At 45.9% G+C, this 17,001-nt stretch overlaps 1 long non-coding RNA gene across 5 annotated transcripts in view; it reads right to left on the minus strand.

The window, feature by feature from the left end:
* The window catches only part of LOC114848022 (uncharacterized), an 85,119-nt gene that overhangs the window by 37,521 nt on the left and 30,597 nt on the right, over positions 1–17,001 (minus strand). For 2 of the 5 annotated variants that reach the window (XR_008693712.1, XR_008693711.1), the window contains exon 3: positions 16,754–16,988. This is a non-coding gene — a long non-coding RNA (uncharacterized LOC114848022). Of the gene's footprint in view, positions 1–1,068; positions 3,128–13,538; positions 16,989–17,001 lie in introns of those variants that run through there. The other 3 variants (XR_008693710.1, XR_003784333.3, XR_008693709.1) reach the window with 3 other exon arrangements.

Here is a 17,001-nt window from a genome sequence, read left to right on the forward strand (position 1 = left end):
CCTCATAAAATAATAACAATAATAATAATAATAGTAATAATAATATACCTGTCTTCTAGTTTGAGAGGAAGGGTTATTTCAGACTCTTACGCTTCTCCCTCTCCCAGAAATCACAATGTGGCCTGGTGGTCAACTGAGGTAATGGACTCAGAACACGGTCCTCTCAGGTAGAAGACCTCTGAGCTCCCTTCGTCACGCCTGACCCGCCATCAAAAGCACGGACACGCAGCCCCGTCAGCTCCTCTCCGCTGCCGTTCCCATAATGCTCGGCTCCCTGCCTCGTTTATGAATACGGGCTGTGTCCCCCGTGTTCAATTACCTGAGTCAATACGGTGGTATTGAACCCAGACATATGAGTCAAACAATAAAGTGTATATACAAGAGGAGGGTTGTTATGGGCATCTCAATGGGACGGTGAAAATTACACCGGTGATTCACAGTCCAGGAAGTAAACAAAGTGGTAATATATGAGGGTAATAACGCACAAATAAGGTTTCAATGTGTGGCCAGTTGCTGCTTTGCACCAGTTTGACAAGAAGACGGGCTGATGTACAATTAGAGCCACGCAACGAAATAAAAGCCTATTCAAGAATAATACCCGTGCGAATGTGAGCGTTGCGTGTAGGAGACAGCTGCTGCTTTTTTTTGGCACCCGCGCGCACCCGCACACGTCGCACACACAGGCGCTCAGGTAGCAGCTGGGCAGGCTCACCTGTCACGTTAATAAAACCAGACAATCCCTTCCATCAGCAGCGCCGCTGCAGCGGCGGCGGCGGCGGCGGCGCAGGGCCGGAGCGCACGGGGGAGGCAGGACAAAAGAGAGGAGAGACGTGGGGGAGAGAATGAGCAGGGGGAGGGGGAGGAGGAGGAGCACTTTCTACGAAACCCACGTCCATAATATAACAGCGTCACTTAAGCCCTAAAGATGTAAAGTTTTATTATGGTTGGGAAGTTTCCCCAGTGTTGTGAGAAATATAAAGTAGTGTAGTTAGTTTGGAAGCAAGTCATATATGTGTATATGTTATGTGTATGTATATATGCTATTATGAAATAATAAATTGACTGCACCTAAGGAGGACAAAATAATGTAAATTTATTAAAGATTTTGACTACATAATTATTTACACAAATTAAAATATTAATGAAGCTTTATAATACCAAATGTGATCTTTTCTCTATTTAAGTTATATCAACGCATATTTTTCCACAATTTTCCACATATAATATATTTTTGTTATTAAAATAAACAAACAAATAATAAAAAAAAACAAACAAACAGTGTTTAACTGTAGCTTAGTTCTTAAAAGAAGCCCAGGCTCCTCCTACGTTACATTTATATATATCTTTTTGTATATATCTGTCAAAGTGGTGATTGGCCTTTACATACGTAAATATGGTTTATATTCACGAGTCCAATAAAATGAGTGAATTGTTTGCGTTCGGCTTCTCTGTGGACGGCTCTGACAGCGCCGTGCGAGCGCTGGGGTCTGTGTCTCTCTGTCTGCATGAGCGTGTGTCAGTGGGAGGCTGCGTGTCGCTGCTTGCTTGTGCGTATTTTCTTGGCATCGGCCAAGGCCTTGGACGGAGTCAAGCGAGGGCCCAGGGGAGAGGGAGAAGGGGGGGGGCAACAACAAGGGGTGGTAGAAAATGACAAGCCTGGTAAAAGAGTGCTTCCTGAAAGCAACACATCCAACACAGGAGGCTGTGCCCTACGGAACACACCCTCCTCCTCCTCCTCCTCCATTAACCCCTGCTTGTCCACACGGACGCCACTGACAGCTGCTCCATGGGTGGGAGCGCCGTCTATTTGCTTTTACCTGTAGACTCAGGAAACTCGTCCTAAGCCAATCAAAGCTCGAATGTGTCACAAGTGACAGCGGAATAAAAACACCGCGAACCTACAGATTATCTGACAAAGCGGCGGGACTGAAGTTGATTAATCCGTATCTATTGCTGTGAATTGCTGGTATCAGTGTGATCAAATGGGTGAATTGGCCAAACGTGTCCAAAGGAAAGCAATAGGAAATGCTCCATAAAGAATCTTTTGAGGCAGACTGACAGGACCCGGTGAGTGAGCACCAATTTATGGAGGGAGGCGCGACAGCAACAAAAAAAAGTTCCCAGTGTTCATCGGAGGCCAGTGAATCCAAAATGAACTCTTTTTATGAGGCTGACTTCGCCCCTGTGATGGCGCCCGCACAAAGCCGTCAACAAAGGGCGCCGGCGAAGGGGGAGTCGGGACAAGATAGCGGCACAAAGGGAGCGTCAACTTTCACGTGGCTGAATGCGGCCAGTGGCCCGGCCCAGCTGTTTTTAATGGCGACGCATTGACAGGAGGGGCAGGCTATTTTTAATCGCGTGCACTTCTTTCAGACGCGCACACACACAAAAAACAAAACAAAAAAAAAAACTCCCTTTCACCGGGCTTTGTCAATAACCTGCGGTGACCTGCATTCAAGGCCGCGTCAGGGTCCCGCGCACAAAAGGCGCCCGGAGCGGAGGGGTGGACGGATGGCTGCAGCTGGACGTCCAGCCCGGACCCCGGAATTCCCTCCAGGACCACCTCAGACCTCCAGTGCGGCCCAAAGTCCGAAGTCAAACAGCGCCGTATTAAGAACTATAATGATTTACACAAGGTTGTGTACAGAAACATGTAAAAATGCAGCAAGTGCGCTGCGTTTTGAGCTAAATAAATGTCTATAATGTCTCTGTAAACACACACCCATACACACACACACACAAAGAATGTACAAACAAGTCGGAAAACAAAAGGGCTCTTGTAACAGGGCTCGGGATCTTGATGAAAAATTCAAACAATATTAAACTGGGAGTGTCAACAGCAGACACACTTATGTTGAGGGCCCTTCAAACAGACGGAGTTACTCGGCACACACATTACGCCGCCACCGTTCAAACTCTTAGTGTAATGATGATGGCAGCTTTAACTGGGGCATAGCTTTTAACCCCCCCCCCCTCGCCTGCAAACACTCTGATGGGAGGAGTGAGGAGAACCTGTGCCGAGACATGTCGGTTCCTTCAGACCGGGCCGGGCCGGGCGGGGACGTCACGGGTCGCCTGCATCGCTCGCCTGCGCCTCCAGAGACCGCTCCGTCGAGCCCCGCGCGCCCTAAAAGAAGCAGATTAAGGTATCGGTGCTGACGGATTCCAACTGTCCCCCGGCACCAGACGGGGCGGTAATGCCTCCTGACAGGTGAGCTTTAGAGTCGGGCCTCGGATTCTCACGTCTGTCAGTGACCCCCAGGTATCAGCTCACGTATGTGAGGAAACGGGACGCACGGGGGCATCGAGGTGCTAAAACCAAATGCACATTTATCTGCAAGAAGAAAGTGTGTGTGAAAAATATTTATTATTATTTAAATTATTTAAAATAATTTTTAACGATTTTATTTCACCAAACATATTCTATTTTTATTTACACTTTAAACAAAGTGGCTCAAGCTGAACAGAATTTTTTTTGTCTGCTTTGCAAAACATTTTTTCTAGAATGTGGTCCATCTCCAGCAGAAACGAACTGCTTCTCCTCCAAATGAAGTTGATGATAGGCCCCTAATCCTAAGTAGACCCTCAGCCAGTGTAAAGGCGGCGATACAGCCCATAAGTGTGTGTATGCGCCAGCGCCGCGGGGTCAGTTGGACGATCACCACCTGTAACCGGGAGTGGCTCCGCTATCTGTGGTCGGACGCAGGAAGCCGGCGCAGCAGGTGTGCGGTTATCGCTTCCATGGAGAGGTAATGAAGCAGCAAAGGGGAGCGTGATAGGGCCCTGCGCGACGCCAAACATCATTTGAAACATGGATAAAAGAACACAAGCAGCTGATAATTCGATATTCTTAGACTCTAATGCTCCGTATAGGCGAATACTTCCCAGCCTCCGTGGCTCGTAGCTGTATCCCTTTTTTGTTTATGAGCACTCGACGCGGTGTGACATTTACGGGCTCGCGCTTTGAAGAGGAGCCAATCGCTCTCCAAGCAGTAAAAAAAAAAAAAGAAAAAAAAGCCACCTGCCTCGGCTCACCTGCTCTTCAATGGAGCCCCGGTGAATAAAAACGGCCAGGTCCCAGCGTCACGCCAGACACTATGCAAGCGCTACTGTACAGTGCAGCACCCCCCGCCCCCCCTCAGTTCTGGCTCTTGCAACAGACAGAAAGGAGCATATAAAGAAGAAGAGCTGTTGCTTTTCAGTGTCTCCCTTCGGCTAAGTCAGGGGTAAGCCTGCTAATCCTGCCTGGTGTGATGACTCACGACGGGTGTGGCCAATGTGTTCCCAAAGATATCTTTTCCCCCGCGTGTGTATCGATAAAACTCGTTCATGTTGGCTTTTGGAATCGTGTTGTGTGGCATTTGATCGTTCCTATGCCTGCTGACCAGTTCTTCTTCTGAAAACCCCCTATGTCATTTGACGTGTTTGTCTGATTTTATAGGTGTATGTAGTGTTTTATGTGTGTGTGTGTGTGTGTGTGTGTGTGTGTGTGTGTGTGTGTGAGGGAGAGAATTGGGCCAGTGTCCCACCTAATTGTTATTGCGTCTGTGTTTGGCCTGGAGACAGTCGATAGGAATCAGCAGTGAGCCAGGTGGTGGCGGCGGGGGGGTTCTGGAGGGCTGTGTCTCCCACTTCCCAGTGTCTTAGTTGTAATGCATCCCTCCACTAACAGGGATCAAGGTATTAGGGATTCAGGTTATTTGTATTGATTTTATGTGCTGTCATGCCGGGTGCGAGGACGCCCTCATATTTGTGGAAATTGCAAATTCCACCTCAGAAATGTCACCAGCATTTAATCTCTTCCTGAGTGGTCAATATGGGACCACCCGCTCCGGTCCGACCACGTTTATTAAACAGAGACTAAGCGTTCCCCTCCCGGTTACCATGACACCGCGTATCGTGGAAGAGGATTGGCCCAGACTAGACAGTAGCATGGGAGTGAGGAAGTTGAACTTCAACACTAATAACTTCGGAGAAGATGTGTGTCAATTGTTATGAGGTTGTACACGGATAAAGAAGTTGACTCTGGATTAGGTTCAGCACAGGGAGGAGGAGCTATATTTGGGTTTGAGGAAATACACTGACGATACAAGTTAGCTTGCATGCACTTAGCTGCATCTGTAAATCTACAATAATGTGCAATACAAGTTTGGTTCCTGTCGAATAAAAACTATTATGAAAACAATGAATTCATTTCCTGACATCATAATCAAGCGAGGGCAGGTCTAGTGGAGTGTACAAACCGAGGTTGGTGTTGTTATGGCACGAGGACCCTTCAAGGTCCGTCAAAGCAAACGGCTTTGTTGCATCGGCCAACATTTGCATGCTATTATCATCTTTGCTTTATCCCTGTCATAGCAAATGTTTCGCTTTCTCCAGTGTTTACAGGAATGGCCGAGGCGCCCCCCCCCCTCCTCTCTCTATTCACCACAATCAAATTTACTCTGGCTTGAGTACACGTTTAGTGGGAACCATTTGTTTGAGGCAAACACTTAGGGCCCTCGTATGTCATTGACCAGTGTCCACAAATGTAATCCTATCAAGTTCAATCTTAGGATGTCCTACGTCGTTAATTTCCTAATTCAGCAAATGAACATAATTGCATCTAACTCGTTTTAAATATAGAGCTATCGAACATACTACTACTATTAGTCCGTTTCTTACTTAATTACACGCGTCTGTTTGATGTTTATTGGGGGGGAATGCCTCTAGAAGCACACCGTTGACATCTCCGACGACTTGGATTATTTACAGTGCGAGAAGAGGAACGGCGCGGCCAACAAACACGAACCCGCCGGAGTGGACGGCGCGCGCGGACGCACCCTTTCTAGCTTGTTGATAAACCCCTGCTTCTCCTAAAAGCCCTCGGTTGACATGTACCTACAGAGAAAGCCTTAGCAAAACAAGCAGGACCCTTGTAAATATGCAGTGCCCAACAGTGGCACACGCAGTGTTGGCTTACACACTGCTAGCGGTGTTTTTCTTTTTACCTCCAAATTTGCTCGGAAAACTAATCATGGTCTGATAAAGCCCATGGTAAATATGGGAAAGATTGACACCCACATGTCAAAGTTTACATAGCCGGACCAAGTGTACATATAGGGGCAGGAGAAGTGCGGGGAGGAGTGGGGCTGAACTAGCGTGACCTCGGAGAGTCTGCGCCGGTGAAACGGATACTTTGTGAGAGGAGCCACAGAGGAGGACGATTAATCCGGGACCAAGACCGACGGAGCCACAACGTGTCCACATTGTGGAACAACATGAAAAAGAAGCAGGTGATGCACCAAAAACACACAATGATTTATGTTGTACATTTAATATGGCTAAAGCGCCTTCTGGTTTTCACCTCTTCTTTTAAAGGAAGTCTGCGGGTGCTGCCTCTGCTGCCGGTCGCTGTCAGCCATCCAATTGCTTCATAATCCACAGCAAAGACAGTGCAGCTAACAGAAAAGGTTAACCCCTGACTGATGTGTCTGATGTTAATCTATAGATCAATTAGGGAGAGGCACACTGGGTCAAGCTACAGATATTGCGGCGGCTATTAGTTCCCCTATCTGCCATTATTACACAGTCACATGCACAAACATTGCGCTGGGTTGGTATGCTAGGCACAGATGCCTAGGGTAAACAGACAGGCCTAGAAGGCTTGCACAAAATATTGATCCGAAAGCAGATGAGAACCTTGATATCAGCAGTTCGCTTCTCCTCTTTCCGTGCATTCTCGTGTCTTTGTGTATGTTTCAATAACCGCGTTTTGGAAAATATTTAAAAGCCCATATTATTTGTATTGATCTAAACGTTTTAGGATGAACAGCGTTATACTGCAATGTGTTTTACCCTTCTAGAGATAATACTGTAGTTTATATGTTTATAATTAGATTTTTATTGACAATTTAAATAAAGTGCAGCCAATTAAGCTTTTCCATTTGTTCTGCTCATTCCCTTCAAACATCCTGTGAGATTTTCCCGTACTAACTTTAAAATTAAAAATAGGTCCTAAAATGTGCTAGTTCCATCTTGCAAGGAACCCACAGTGCACTGTGGTTTTCAATAAAATCTTTCTTTTGCTTTTTTATTCTTACTATTGACTAATTCAATATTTTCCATTCCATCATCAGTCTTTCTTTGCAGTCTCAGTGAAGTAGCAGGATGGTAGAGTAACTATGAAAGACGGTGAAGTGATGCTTTGACTATCAGAAGATTTAGAAAGGACATCTTATTTAATCCTTTCTGGGTGTCCTCGGGTCATACTGTGGGTGCTCGAAATGTGTCACGCTGGGGAAAATGTCAAATAGGTCTGACCCATTTATTGGAAGTGGATGGTTCTTTCCTTTGAAAGGTGGAAATACGATTGAAGCATCCCATCATTATGAAGAAATGCAAGTACTCTGAATGGTTATGAATAGGCCATGTCTACATGTGAAATTTGGATTTCTAGAAAAGGGTTAGGCTGGGTCACATATTTCCTCTGGCTATTTCTGTTTGCCACAATACAGCCAACTTGTCCAAATAGCACTGATGGGTAATCCAAGAGTCCTAAATCCTCAAATCTCAGGATCATCACAGCAGGGGTATGGAGGCATATTCACGACTAATTATGTTTCTATATCTTCTTTCTCCGCCTTTCTGTGTTCAGAGCTCTGTGGTGTGTTTTGGCCCTGGGGATCAATCACTCTGAGCTGCCTGGCCAAACACCATTGACAAGCGTGGACGCAATGCAAAGCTGTTCCAGCTTCTCCATGGCATGCCACCATTCAATTAGTCTTGGTCAGCGGGACGCGTGATTATTCCAAAATTAGCGATTATTTCCCTGGGTAAACAGGCAAGATCGAGGTGTGTCATCCCTTGTGTGCTTCACTGGTCACTGGGTCTCCACAAAGGGGGCTGGGGCCTGGAAGAGAGGCCGGGGACAGAAGACTGCCTCCCCTGACAATGCAGCTCACTCCCCCCGATCATTGCTGTACCCTGTGGCTCAACACAGCCCTCCCTGATAAAGTGGTATTTTCCGCATACAAAGGAGGCATTGGGCCTAATCCTGAGCCAACCCACACCCCCTTCTTTCTTAGCAGCAAGACAGTACAATGAGCTCGGACCTTGTCTTAATCCAAAGGTGGGCTATCGCCGTAATCTGATAATACACGCTGATCAAAGTCTATTCAATGCTAATCAGGACAACAGATCAGCATTATGATCTAATTAGGAACACCCTATGTGCCACTGAAGGGAGATGCCAGAGCACTGTAAACACCATGGTATTGAGATGCGAGAGACGACAAAAGGCTGAATGTAATTCTGTGGCATAATCCTAGCTCAAGACCATACTGCCAAAATAAGTAAACAGCAAACAGAATCTGACAGAAGTGATCTTATATGGATGTGAAAAATTTTAGGAATCGCAAAAAAGTGATGAACTTCTCTTTTTCCACTGACTGTGCCTTTTTGCTGTTCTGTGGCAGCATGGAGCCCCATGGACTCATAAAAAGAAAGTAAGAAGCATAGTGCCTTCATTTTCCTCTGATTTACTGTCTATAAACCCCTTCTGGACTTGGGTTGATTTTGCCACTCGTCTTATGCCCAATTAGCCACGAGAAAGCACCAAATCAATTACCCACTTGCCTTTCGGAAGTAGCTGGCCTCCTCTGGGAGACGCATCAGTCACGCCTTGACTTGAGCGTCATCCCTCGCAACTCCAGAAAATCTGGGTGGCCGCGGCCCTTTCAAATCAGCTCAATAAACTACGTCTACTATAACAAGGCCTCCGGCAATAGCTAATCCTATCAAAATGGACTTTCTTTTAGAAAAACAACAAAACAAGTGCCTGCTAACAACAGTGATATGTTATGCATGGAATGCAGGCAAGGCAGAATTCTGCTCCGGCAACCGGCCTCGCTTCCACCTGGGTCTAAAACAACAAAGCTGTTTTGGGATTCGGCAGTGTTTAGATACTCCTTAGCTACAAAAATAAAGGCCAGATGTGCGGGCGAGGGCCTCGTGTGGCTACATGCAGGCTACTCGTGTGTGACAACGAGAGGCAACCTTGTCGACAGCCTCTGCTTTGCAAACTGACTTTCCCTTTCAGGTGGCATACAGGGAAAATTTAACCCTTTGGTCTGAAGCGAAATGTACAAACAGTACAGAAACTCTGATGAGCTGAACTTGGCAGGACCTTGATTGGATTTTTTGTTTGATAACATACAATAAGTATAAATGTTCTCTAAATGCTAGGTTTGGTGTTTAGATGATTGGCGTGTCCAGACAAGAAAGTAGATTAGTTGGATTAGCCAATCGTGCAAACCCGATGACTTTAATTGAATCAAAAAGAATAAATGTTGGTCAGACAGATTAAAAGACAACCGGACAGTTCAGTTTAACCTCTGAGCAGCTTCTGGGTTTCTTGAAGTTTATATACTGCCCAGTGTGGGCCTGTAGTGTCCCCACCCCCATGTTTCGCCCAACTCCCACACACAGGCGGGAACAAAAAGACCCACCTCAGTGTGGCCCTATCAATGTCACCGCTTTGTGTAGGAGTCTTTCAGGGTACATGAAGTGTCTTTAGCCACAATGAGATCAATAGCACGGCCAACTGTGCAGCATCTAATGGCGGCAGCAGCCGCGCAGAGCTGCAGCGCAGTGAAGATAAAGCTGATCAGACTTGACACGTTGTCAGATCTCTATCTTTGATCTACTTGTGTGTACTCAGCTTTCATACAGAACTTTTCAATCCGATTACCAGGAAATGGAATACTGCAGCAAACGTGCAATATTGATGCACCATAGCTCCATTTAGTTGAAAACGTCCCTAAGGACTTGTCAAAGTTTTCTGTGTACTCTGCTGAGCCAGATCTTTCCTGACAACGACCTCGGTCCGCCTATAGGTACACCGGCCTGGACAGGTCAGTTCCATTGATTTCCCATTCCCTCTTGGCACAATAAAGACTGTCAATGAACTACTGAGTCGTGTCCTTGACCAAAGTGTAACCCATGCTTTTTATCATGTCTGTTTGGGGGATCTGAACTCTGTAAAAGACTCATTCAGGGTGCAACGATCCACAGAGTGAAACGCAGGTTTAACTGTCCATTAGTGCTGCTTTGATCATTTCCCCTTCCATAATCATGTAAACTGCAGGTGAATATATCATTATGAATAAACAAAGACCACCAGGTTAGACTTTAGAGGTCTCTCCTCTTTTTCCCAACAGAAAAAAAGCCCAAGCCTAATTTGCCATCATCAGCTTCTTTTGTTCAAACTGGGGCTGGTATTTGAGAATAATCCTCCTTCCATAGATGAAATACTGCCTCGACAGGCAGCGGCAAGACTCTGTCAAAACCTTTTTTTCTTCAGAGGCGAATCTTTGTGAGATCGGTGATGTTCAAGGCTGAAAAATGTCTTGTTAGTGACAAAACAAGTGATGTAAACTTGCCACCTGGCTTTGAATACAGGAAATGTGCAATTAAAGCCTGGGCAAGCAGCTAGATGTTTGTTTGGTTTGCTGTTGAACTGAGTGCTTCCCTCTGTTATTATAAGTAATTTATGTGTTTAATGAACAATTTACATGTGTTTTACAAATCTTCTGCCATTTGGAAACAATGTCAGTTTTACCAAAGGAATAGGTGCATTTACTTTCTATTCAGTGTCTAGTCATTCTTAGTAAAATGCCATGTGTAATGTCATGCAATATCTGACAAAATGACCTTAATTTAAAGGGCTGCCATTGATGTCAACACCAGGTAAATACCAAGTTGCAAATGTGCATTGATTGTTTAGATGCTCCAGGTGACACTATGCCAGGAGAGAGGACTGTTTGTTTACCCCTCAAATTTCACAGAATGTTAAAGTGCTGCTAGAAAAATTATTGACATATTGCCAAAGTGTCTAAAGCGAAAAACAGAGATCGATCAGTTAAACATTCATGTTAAATCATGCACTTGGGGGGGGGGGGGGGGAGTGAATTATTACGAAATAAAATCACCATTCAAATCTATGTGCAAGTCATTTTAAAGGCGTGCAGGCACCATCGTTCTCTGTCTGGCTTCTAGCCAGCGTGTACGGTGCAATTCAATGAGCAAATGAGATGCAAATGGCTCCATACATGGAGCATCTTTCAGAAACGTTATTCTGAGTTTTGATCTTGGCTGTTCGCTTGTTAGCTGGAATGTACGAACCATTCAGAAGCTTTTTTTTAACCTTAAAAAAATATTCGGAATGCATTAAAGTCTAAAAATGCCTGTCATCGACCACAATAAAGAGTAGCCTAATAAATGTTACTGCTGATGGTAAAGAGGACAAAAAGAAGCAGCTCTCTGTTGTGCACAAACTGCCTGGCGCAACTAAAAATGAATCCATTTACTTCAGACTGTTTACTTTGTACTTTGGGCTGTAAAGGCAAAGAAAATTAAAAAAAAGCCCGATTCACTAGGTGCAGGAGCCAAGGCCTCAACGTCTCTTTCACAGGCCACGTTTTTTCTGCTTTTTAAAAACTCACACGCCAGGCGCCCTGGCAGCCAGCGCTGACAAGATGCCGGGGGAAGAGAGAAAAGACGGAACGGAGAAACAAAACCAAACACAAAAACAGTAACATCTGCAGCCGCTTCCAGCCAGACAGTTTGATGTGAATAACTCAGCACTTTGTGCCCTGACCTTGGCGAACAAAGAGCGAGGAGGGGGTGGGTGGGTGGCGGGGGAGATGCCTCAGGAGCAGAGTGGGATACCCCGGGAGGCGAGCGCCCAGAGAGCGCCCCTGCTCGTTTCGCTGAGCTGGACTTATTGTCCCCGAGCGGGGCGGAGAGGTGCCACCGGGGCACCCCGGCACCACATGCCACTTGGACTGTCATAGTTTCAGCACAAAGATGGCCGCTTGACAAATGAAGCAGATCGGCGCAGGAATAAAATGTCATTTTCGGGAGTGGTGCATTGCTGGGACCCCCCCCCCCCACGCCATATGAATGCAGATCAGGGTCAGGCAAATAAGTATAGGAGTGCCTTTTAAAGAGATTGGTAAATGTGGAGATAAATCAGTGCAAGGGGGATCAGATGAATATTTATCAGTACTGCCGGAGGATGCTAATATATATACACAGATTTATTTCACCTCAGTCCAAAGTTAGAAAAGGCAAATTCCTCCCCATCAAATCAAAGGGAGACACAACAAAGCAACTGTGTACTTCAGGACTTAAATCTTACAAGTTCCTAATCCTTCTGAAGTCCACGCGGGACCTTTCGTCTCCATGGCAACGGCAGAGCATTCAACCAAGTGATTGCCTCCAATGAATTTCAGATAAGACAAAATGGAAGTGAATTGATGTGATTTTAATGCAGAAGTGAGCGGCGGCGAGGGGAGGTCCACTCGGTTCATATTTGAATAAAGCAAACAGAGCAGACAAAAGGCTGACAGCCGTAAATGACATTGTCAGTACAAAAATTATCAGCCAGTTTACAATCTGTTTGCTCATGTAGAACAAACAGAATGTGTGTGGCATCCCCGGGCTTTGTGAACGGCAGGGCCAGCAGCCGGTGGCAAGAGAAAAGCAGATATCGGCTCCCCCTGCAGCCCTGCAACAATTAGATAGCAATTTGACAGGCACACTCAAAATGGGAGTTTGTTGTTCTCTTTCAAGGGCACCAGATCTTTTTGGGGTTTTTTTTCCTGGACAGAAAGGAAATACATAATTGAGGTGTGGGGAACAAAGACAAATTGTGTGACCTATGGCCTGAGGATCCACAGGGTGGGATATCACAAGCGCCTGGAGACACATTCCAAACATAAGACCCTCAGTTACCTAGCGAGGACTTGACTCAAGGTCCCCTTTCCCTCCTTTGGTGGTAGTGGGACCAACGGGGAGACCCTCCCCAAAGACAGCCCCGTTAGGTCCCGCTCGCTCCCCGCACCTCTTTGTTGCACTTTTGTCACTTGTTTTGTTTCGAGCTTGTTAACTTCTCTATGGCTGCGGGGACGGGCGGCAGCTGGTGAGCTTGCCGTGGGCTGGAAGGCATCAGTTTTAGCCGATGAGCAGGAGGAGGCGAGCGGGGCAGACCTTGAACCTTCCCACTGTAACGTCACTGGCCTGCGGTGCCAAGCGGCCAGGGGTCCGGCCCCCGATTGACGGCCGGTCAGTGGCGTGAAATGAGTACACAAATGTGTAAAAATGGGAAAAACCTGCCTATTTGGGCTAAATGAGAGATCTGGAGAAAAGGGCACAGTGGTAAATAGGTGATTTAAGCTGAACCCACTGAACAAAACAGAAAGCAAAGCAGCTAAAAGGAGTGGAGCCCAGCGGGGATGAGTCCCTTCCCGCTGACAGGCAGCGAGTTGCCCAATATGCCGAGGCGGCGGCCTCCAGGATCGCGGCCCCGCGAAGTCAACGGAATCTTCTCGATACTGTGTCCAAGTTCCCGTCGCGGCGGAGGCAGCGTGTCACAGCGTTCGTTGACATTCACGCCGAGGCGCCTCCCTCCCCGCTCCGCTCTCCGGCTGCGGAGATGCCGTTTAGTCTTATTAAAAAGTTGTTTGATTAGCCGGCCCCGGAATGGAGGCTGTGGAAAAAAAAAAAAAAAAAAAAAGGGCTGGCAGTCGCAGATAAAGGGGGAATGATAAATAGGCGAAAAGCCAGACGATTGCCAGTCAGCCACTAGAGCATCAAAACACATCCATTTCTCTGCAAACTTGATCCAATTATTGTCAGGCACTCACAGATAGCTACTATGCTTTACTCCTTTCATTCCAGGCTAAATTGCTCTTTCCTCTTTTCGCCGATACGGCAATCGGTCATAAAGGGCCACCCATCATTAGCGGTGTTTGAATTGGAGCCCTGTAGTGTTTGGTTAAGAGGGTAAATGCAAATTTGATGAAAGAATAAGACTGCATTTACATATCAGCCTCAGCTCACATGGGGAGGGTAAACATTCTGTTTATCTCAAGTGTCATTTTATGATTTCAGCCGAATATAAAACCGACCTTGGCCCCCGTCAGAGCAAAAGACCGAGGAAATTTACTGTTGTTTAAACACTATTTATTGAAGTAGAACTCGTCGACTCATTTTGTGTAGCTCTGCAAATAAAGGCACAAAAATCAGGATGTTTTTACAGGCAACGCTTCAGCGACTCTTCCTTCCACATTAAGTTCAACTTAATTGTCTAATTAATCTACTTACTTAATTTTCCATTTTGAATAATGCTCCAAATAGCAGAACCTCAAATAAAACCTCAAATTAAACAAACATAAAATCAACAGATAAATGTCTCAGACTAGGTCAGACAGTGATAGGCAGCATTTAAAATTTAAATTTCCTCTGTCTCACATTGTGACTCAGAGGAACTCATACGACAAACATACATAAAAAAAGATAACAAAAAACAATTATTTATCATACGCCACTATCACGGAAATTTGATTTCAAATGGTTTAGAGCAGAGCTGACAAAACTATCTAAAGCAAAAATTAAAATGTACCTCCCAACCCGAACCCACAGCCCACACAGATAGTTATGTCCTCTGTGCACAGCCTGGGAGCAGAGTGGGCTGTCAAAAATAAGGCAGAACACTGCCATCTATGGCTATGATCCTAGGACTGCTGAGGTCCTGTGCACCCAGCACAAAGGCAATCGACTCGCCCCGCGCTTAAAGGGGGGAAAAAAACAGGCAGCGTTTAATATTCGAGTGCACGATTAATAAACGATAACTGAAATCATAGAAATGTAAACACGTGGCCGACAATTCTGCAGTCTAATAAAGTAAAAAAAGTGCTTTGGAACAGTGTTCCCATTAAAGTTTCTTGCATTGCTCACGAAGCTGACACGTTTTTGGCTTCCGAAATTGACAGATTAGACTGAAACCTAGATTTTCATCCAAATGGGCATCTGGTGGCCATATCCTTTAAGCAACACAATTCTGCACAAATCAGGGGTTCTGTCAGAGCTTTTCTTACCACCTGCTGTGTATCTTCCCCTCAAAATGATTGAGCCTGCCTTTATTGTTTCATCATAATTTTATCTTTACAGTTTGTTGGCCAAAACGCAACACACATTGCACATTTTGTACTTAAAGAGGCATAATAAAGATGCCGCGTCCTCCACGCGCCGCCATAACTTACTGTATATCTTATGGCAGATACTTCATATCGCATGAATTCCTACTGGCAATAAAAACACATAGCAGGACGAAATTTTGACTGTGATTCAAGAGCGCATTAAGGCACAATAATGAAGTGCATATAGCTGCCAGACTGGGGTAGCAGGTTGGCGGTGAAGCATAGAAGAAAGCCAGATGTCAGGGCTTCTATAGCTTAGGCCTTGACCAGGCCTTCGTCTGCGGCGGCCCTTTATGTAGCTCTCTGTGTGATGCACTGGTCCCCTATGGGAGCCCCGAGGCTTTACTGGTGATGAGACGCGATCTGTCCCGTCTGTCACCTCTCTCCAAGTTATTCATACACCATCCATACAGTCGGTCCTCCAAGGCCTCTAATCCCCGTCTCCCGAGGAGGAGTACAGACAGGGAAGCAGACAGGCGGGCAGGTTGCAAGTCTGTTCATAAGATGTTTAACACGCCGAGCATGACGGAGCATTTCACATTTACAAAATTTCCGAAATGGCATCAGCACGCGGCTGCAGAACGCGGGGGTTATTTCTGTGGGAATCCTGATTTACACAATGTTGTGCAGATGCATAAGTTAAAGGACGCACACGCGGACACGTCCGACTTTGCAGATGCTCTGCCAGTGGTTGGACCGTCGGTCAAAACGTGTGGTTCCCCTTTCGTTTTACAAATATATTTAGTCACTTTAAAAGGTTTAGTTCTTAATTTTCTGCAAGCAACCTTAAGGTTTATAAAAAAAGAAACAGGAAAAAAAGGAAAATTTAGTCTTAGTGAAACCTTTAAATAACAAGGTATAAAAAAGTCCCTTGTTGTTAGGTGGCATCTTGAGTCTGAGTTACTTCAACACCCTCATGACCACACTTGAGAGTAAATTTGCTCAGCGCATCCTTTCCTGATGTTTACAAACAAATACAGAAAGAGTTTATGTAATGCATTTATTTAAACAAGACCTAAGAAATGAGCAAATAGATCATTCTTAGGGATTCTTTGCTTTGCACACACGCCCATTATAGATTAAAGTTTGACAATATGCCAAAGTTATCAAGGTAAACTGGAACTGACTGACAACCCAAAGTGGTTTCTCTTTGTTCCAGCGGGCGAGAGAGAGAGCGAGCGAGCACAAAAAGCTGTGCATAAAGAGGTTCAGCGAGCCTCGCTACATAGCACTTATTTTTATCTGCCTCCTTCCTGGAAGCACCATCAATTTACCGGGACAACTTGACCACTCCCTTCAAGGAACGGCACAAAAACACTGACCTGGGACCGAAACACAAGGTTCACCCCAGTCAACCCATTAATCAAGTGTCACGGTGCGTGTGTGAGTGGATGAGGTCAGATCCTGGCATGTTGTGTTGCAACTGCTGGGTCACATATGGGGCACTGGATTATACCTGTAATATCTTAATAGATCACACACACACAAAAACAACTGTGTGATTTGATGTTGCTGTTTCCTGTTGAATGTTGATTCTCTATGTGTGATCAGGAATGTTTGTCAAACTCAAATAGTATTGTTTTTCCTGCAGAGATTAACCTGTTTAATGCAGAGAGCAATCACCCATTGAGGTTGCACCGCGTTATGAGTGTGTGTGCATGTTTGTGTGTGTGCGTGTGTGTGTGTGTGTGTGTGTGTGTGTGTGTGTGTGTGTGAGAGACAAAGACCACCTGTGCAGTCGAGGGAGCCAGTGAATTTTGGAGCCGGGGTGCGTTCTGTCAAGCGGCGTTTGATTTGTCACTCAGCAGCCTTGAGTCACTCAGCAGGCCCCACCCGCCTTTTCTCCGTCGCTCCTCGACCTCCTTTCCCTTTTCTTCTCCCTCCGCACGAGGCGTACGACGGAGTTCACCTTTAGGCCAGTGCTACTGACACACATGCCTCGCATACGCCTTTCCATGCGTTGAGCTGCAGCGAGAAA

The sequence above is a fragment of the Betta splendens genome, chromosome 22 (genome assembly GCF_900634795.4).
Source record: "Betta splendens chromosome 22, fBetSpl5.4, whole genome shotgun sequence".
NCBI classification, from domain to species: Eukaryota; Metazoa; Chordata; class Actinopteri; order Anabantiformes; family Osphronemidae; genus Betta; species Betta splendens.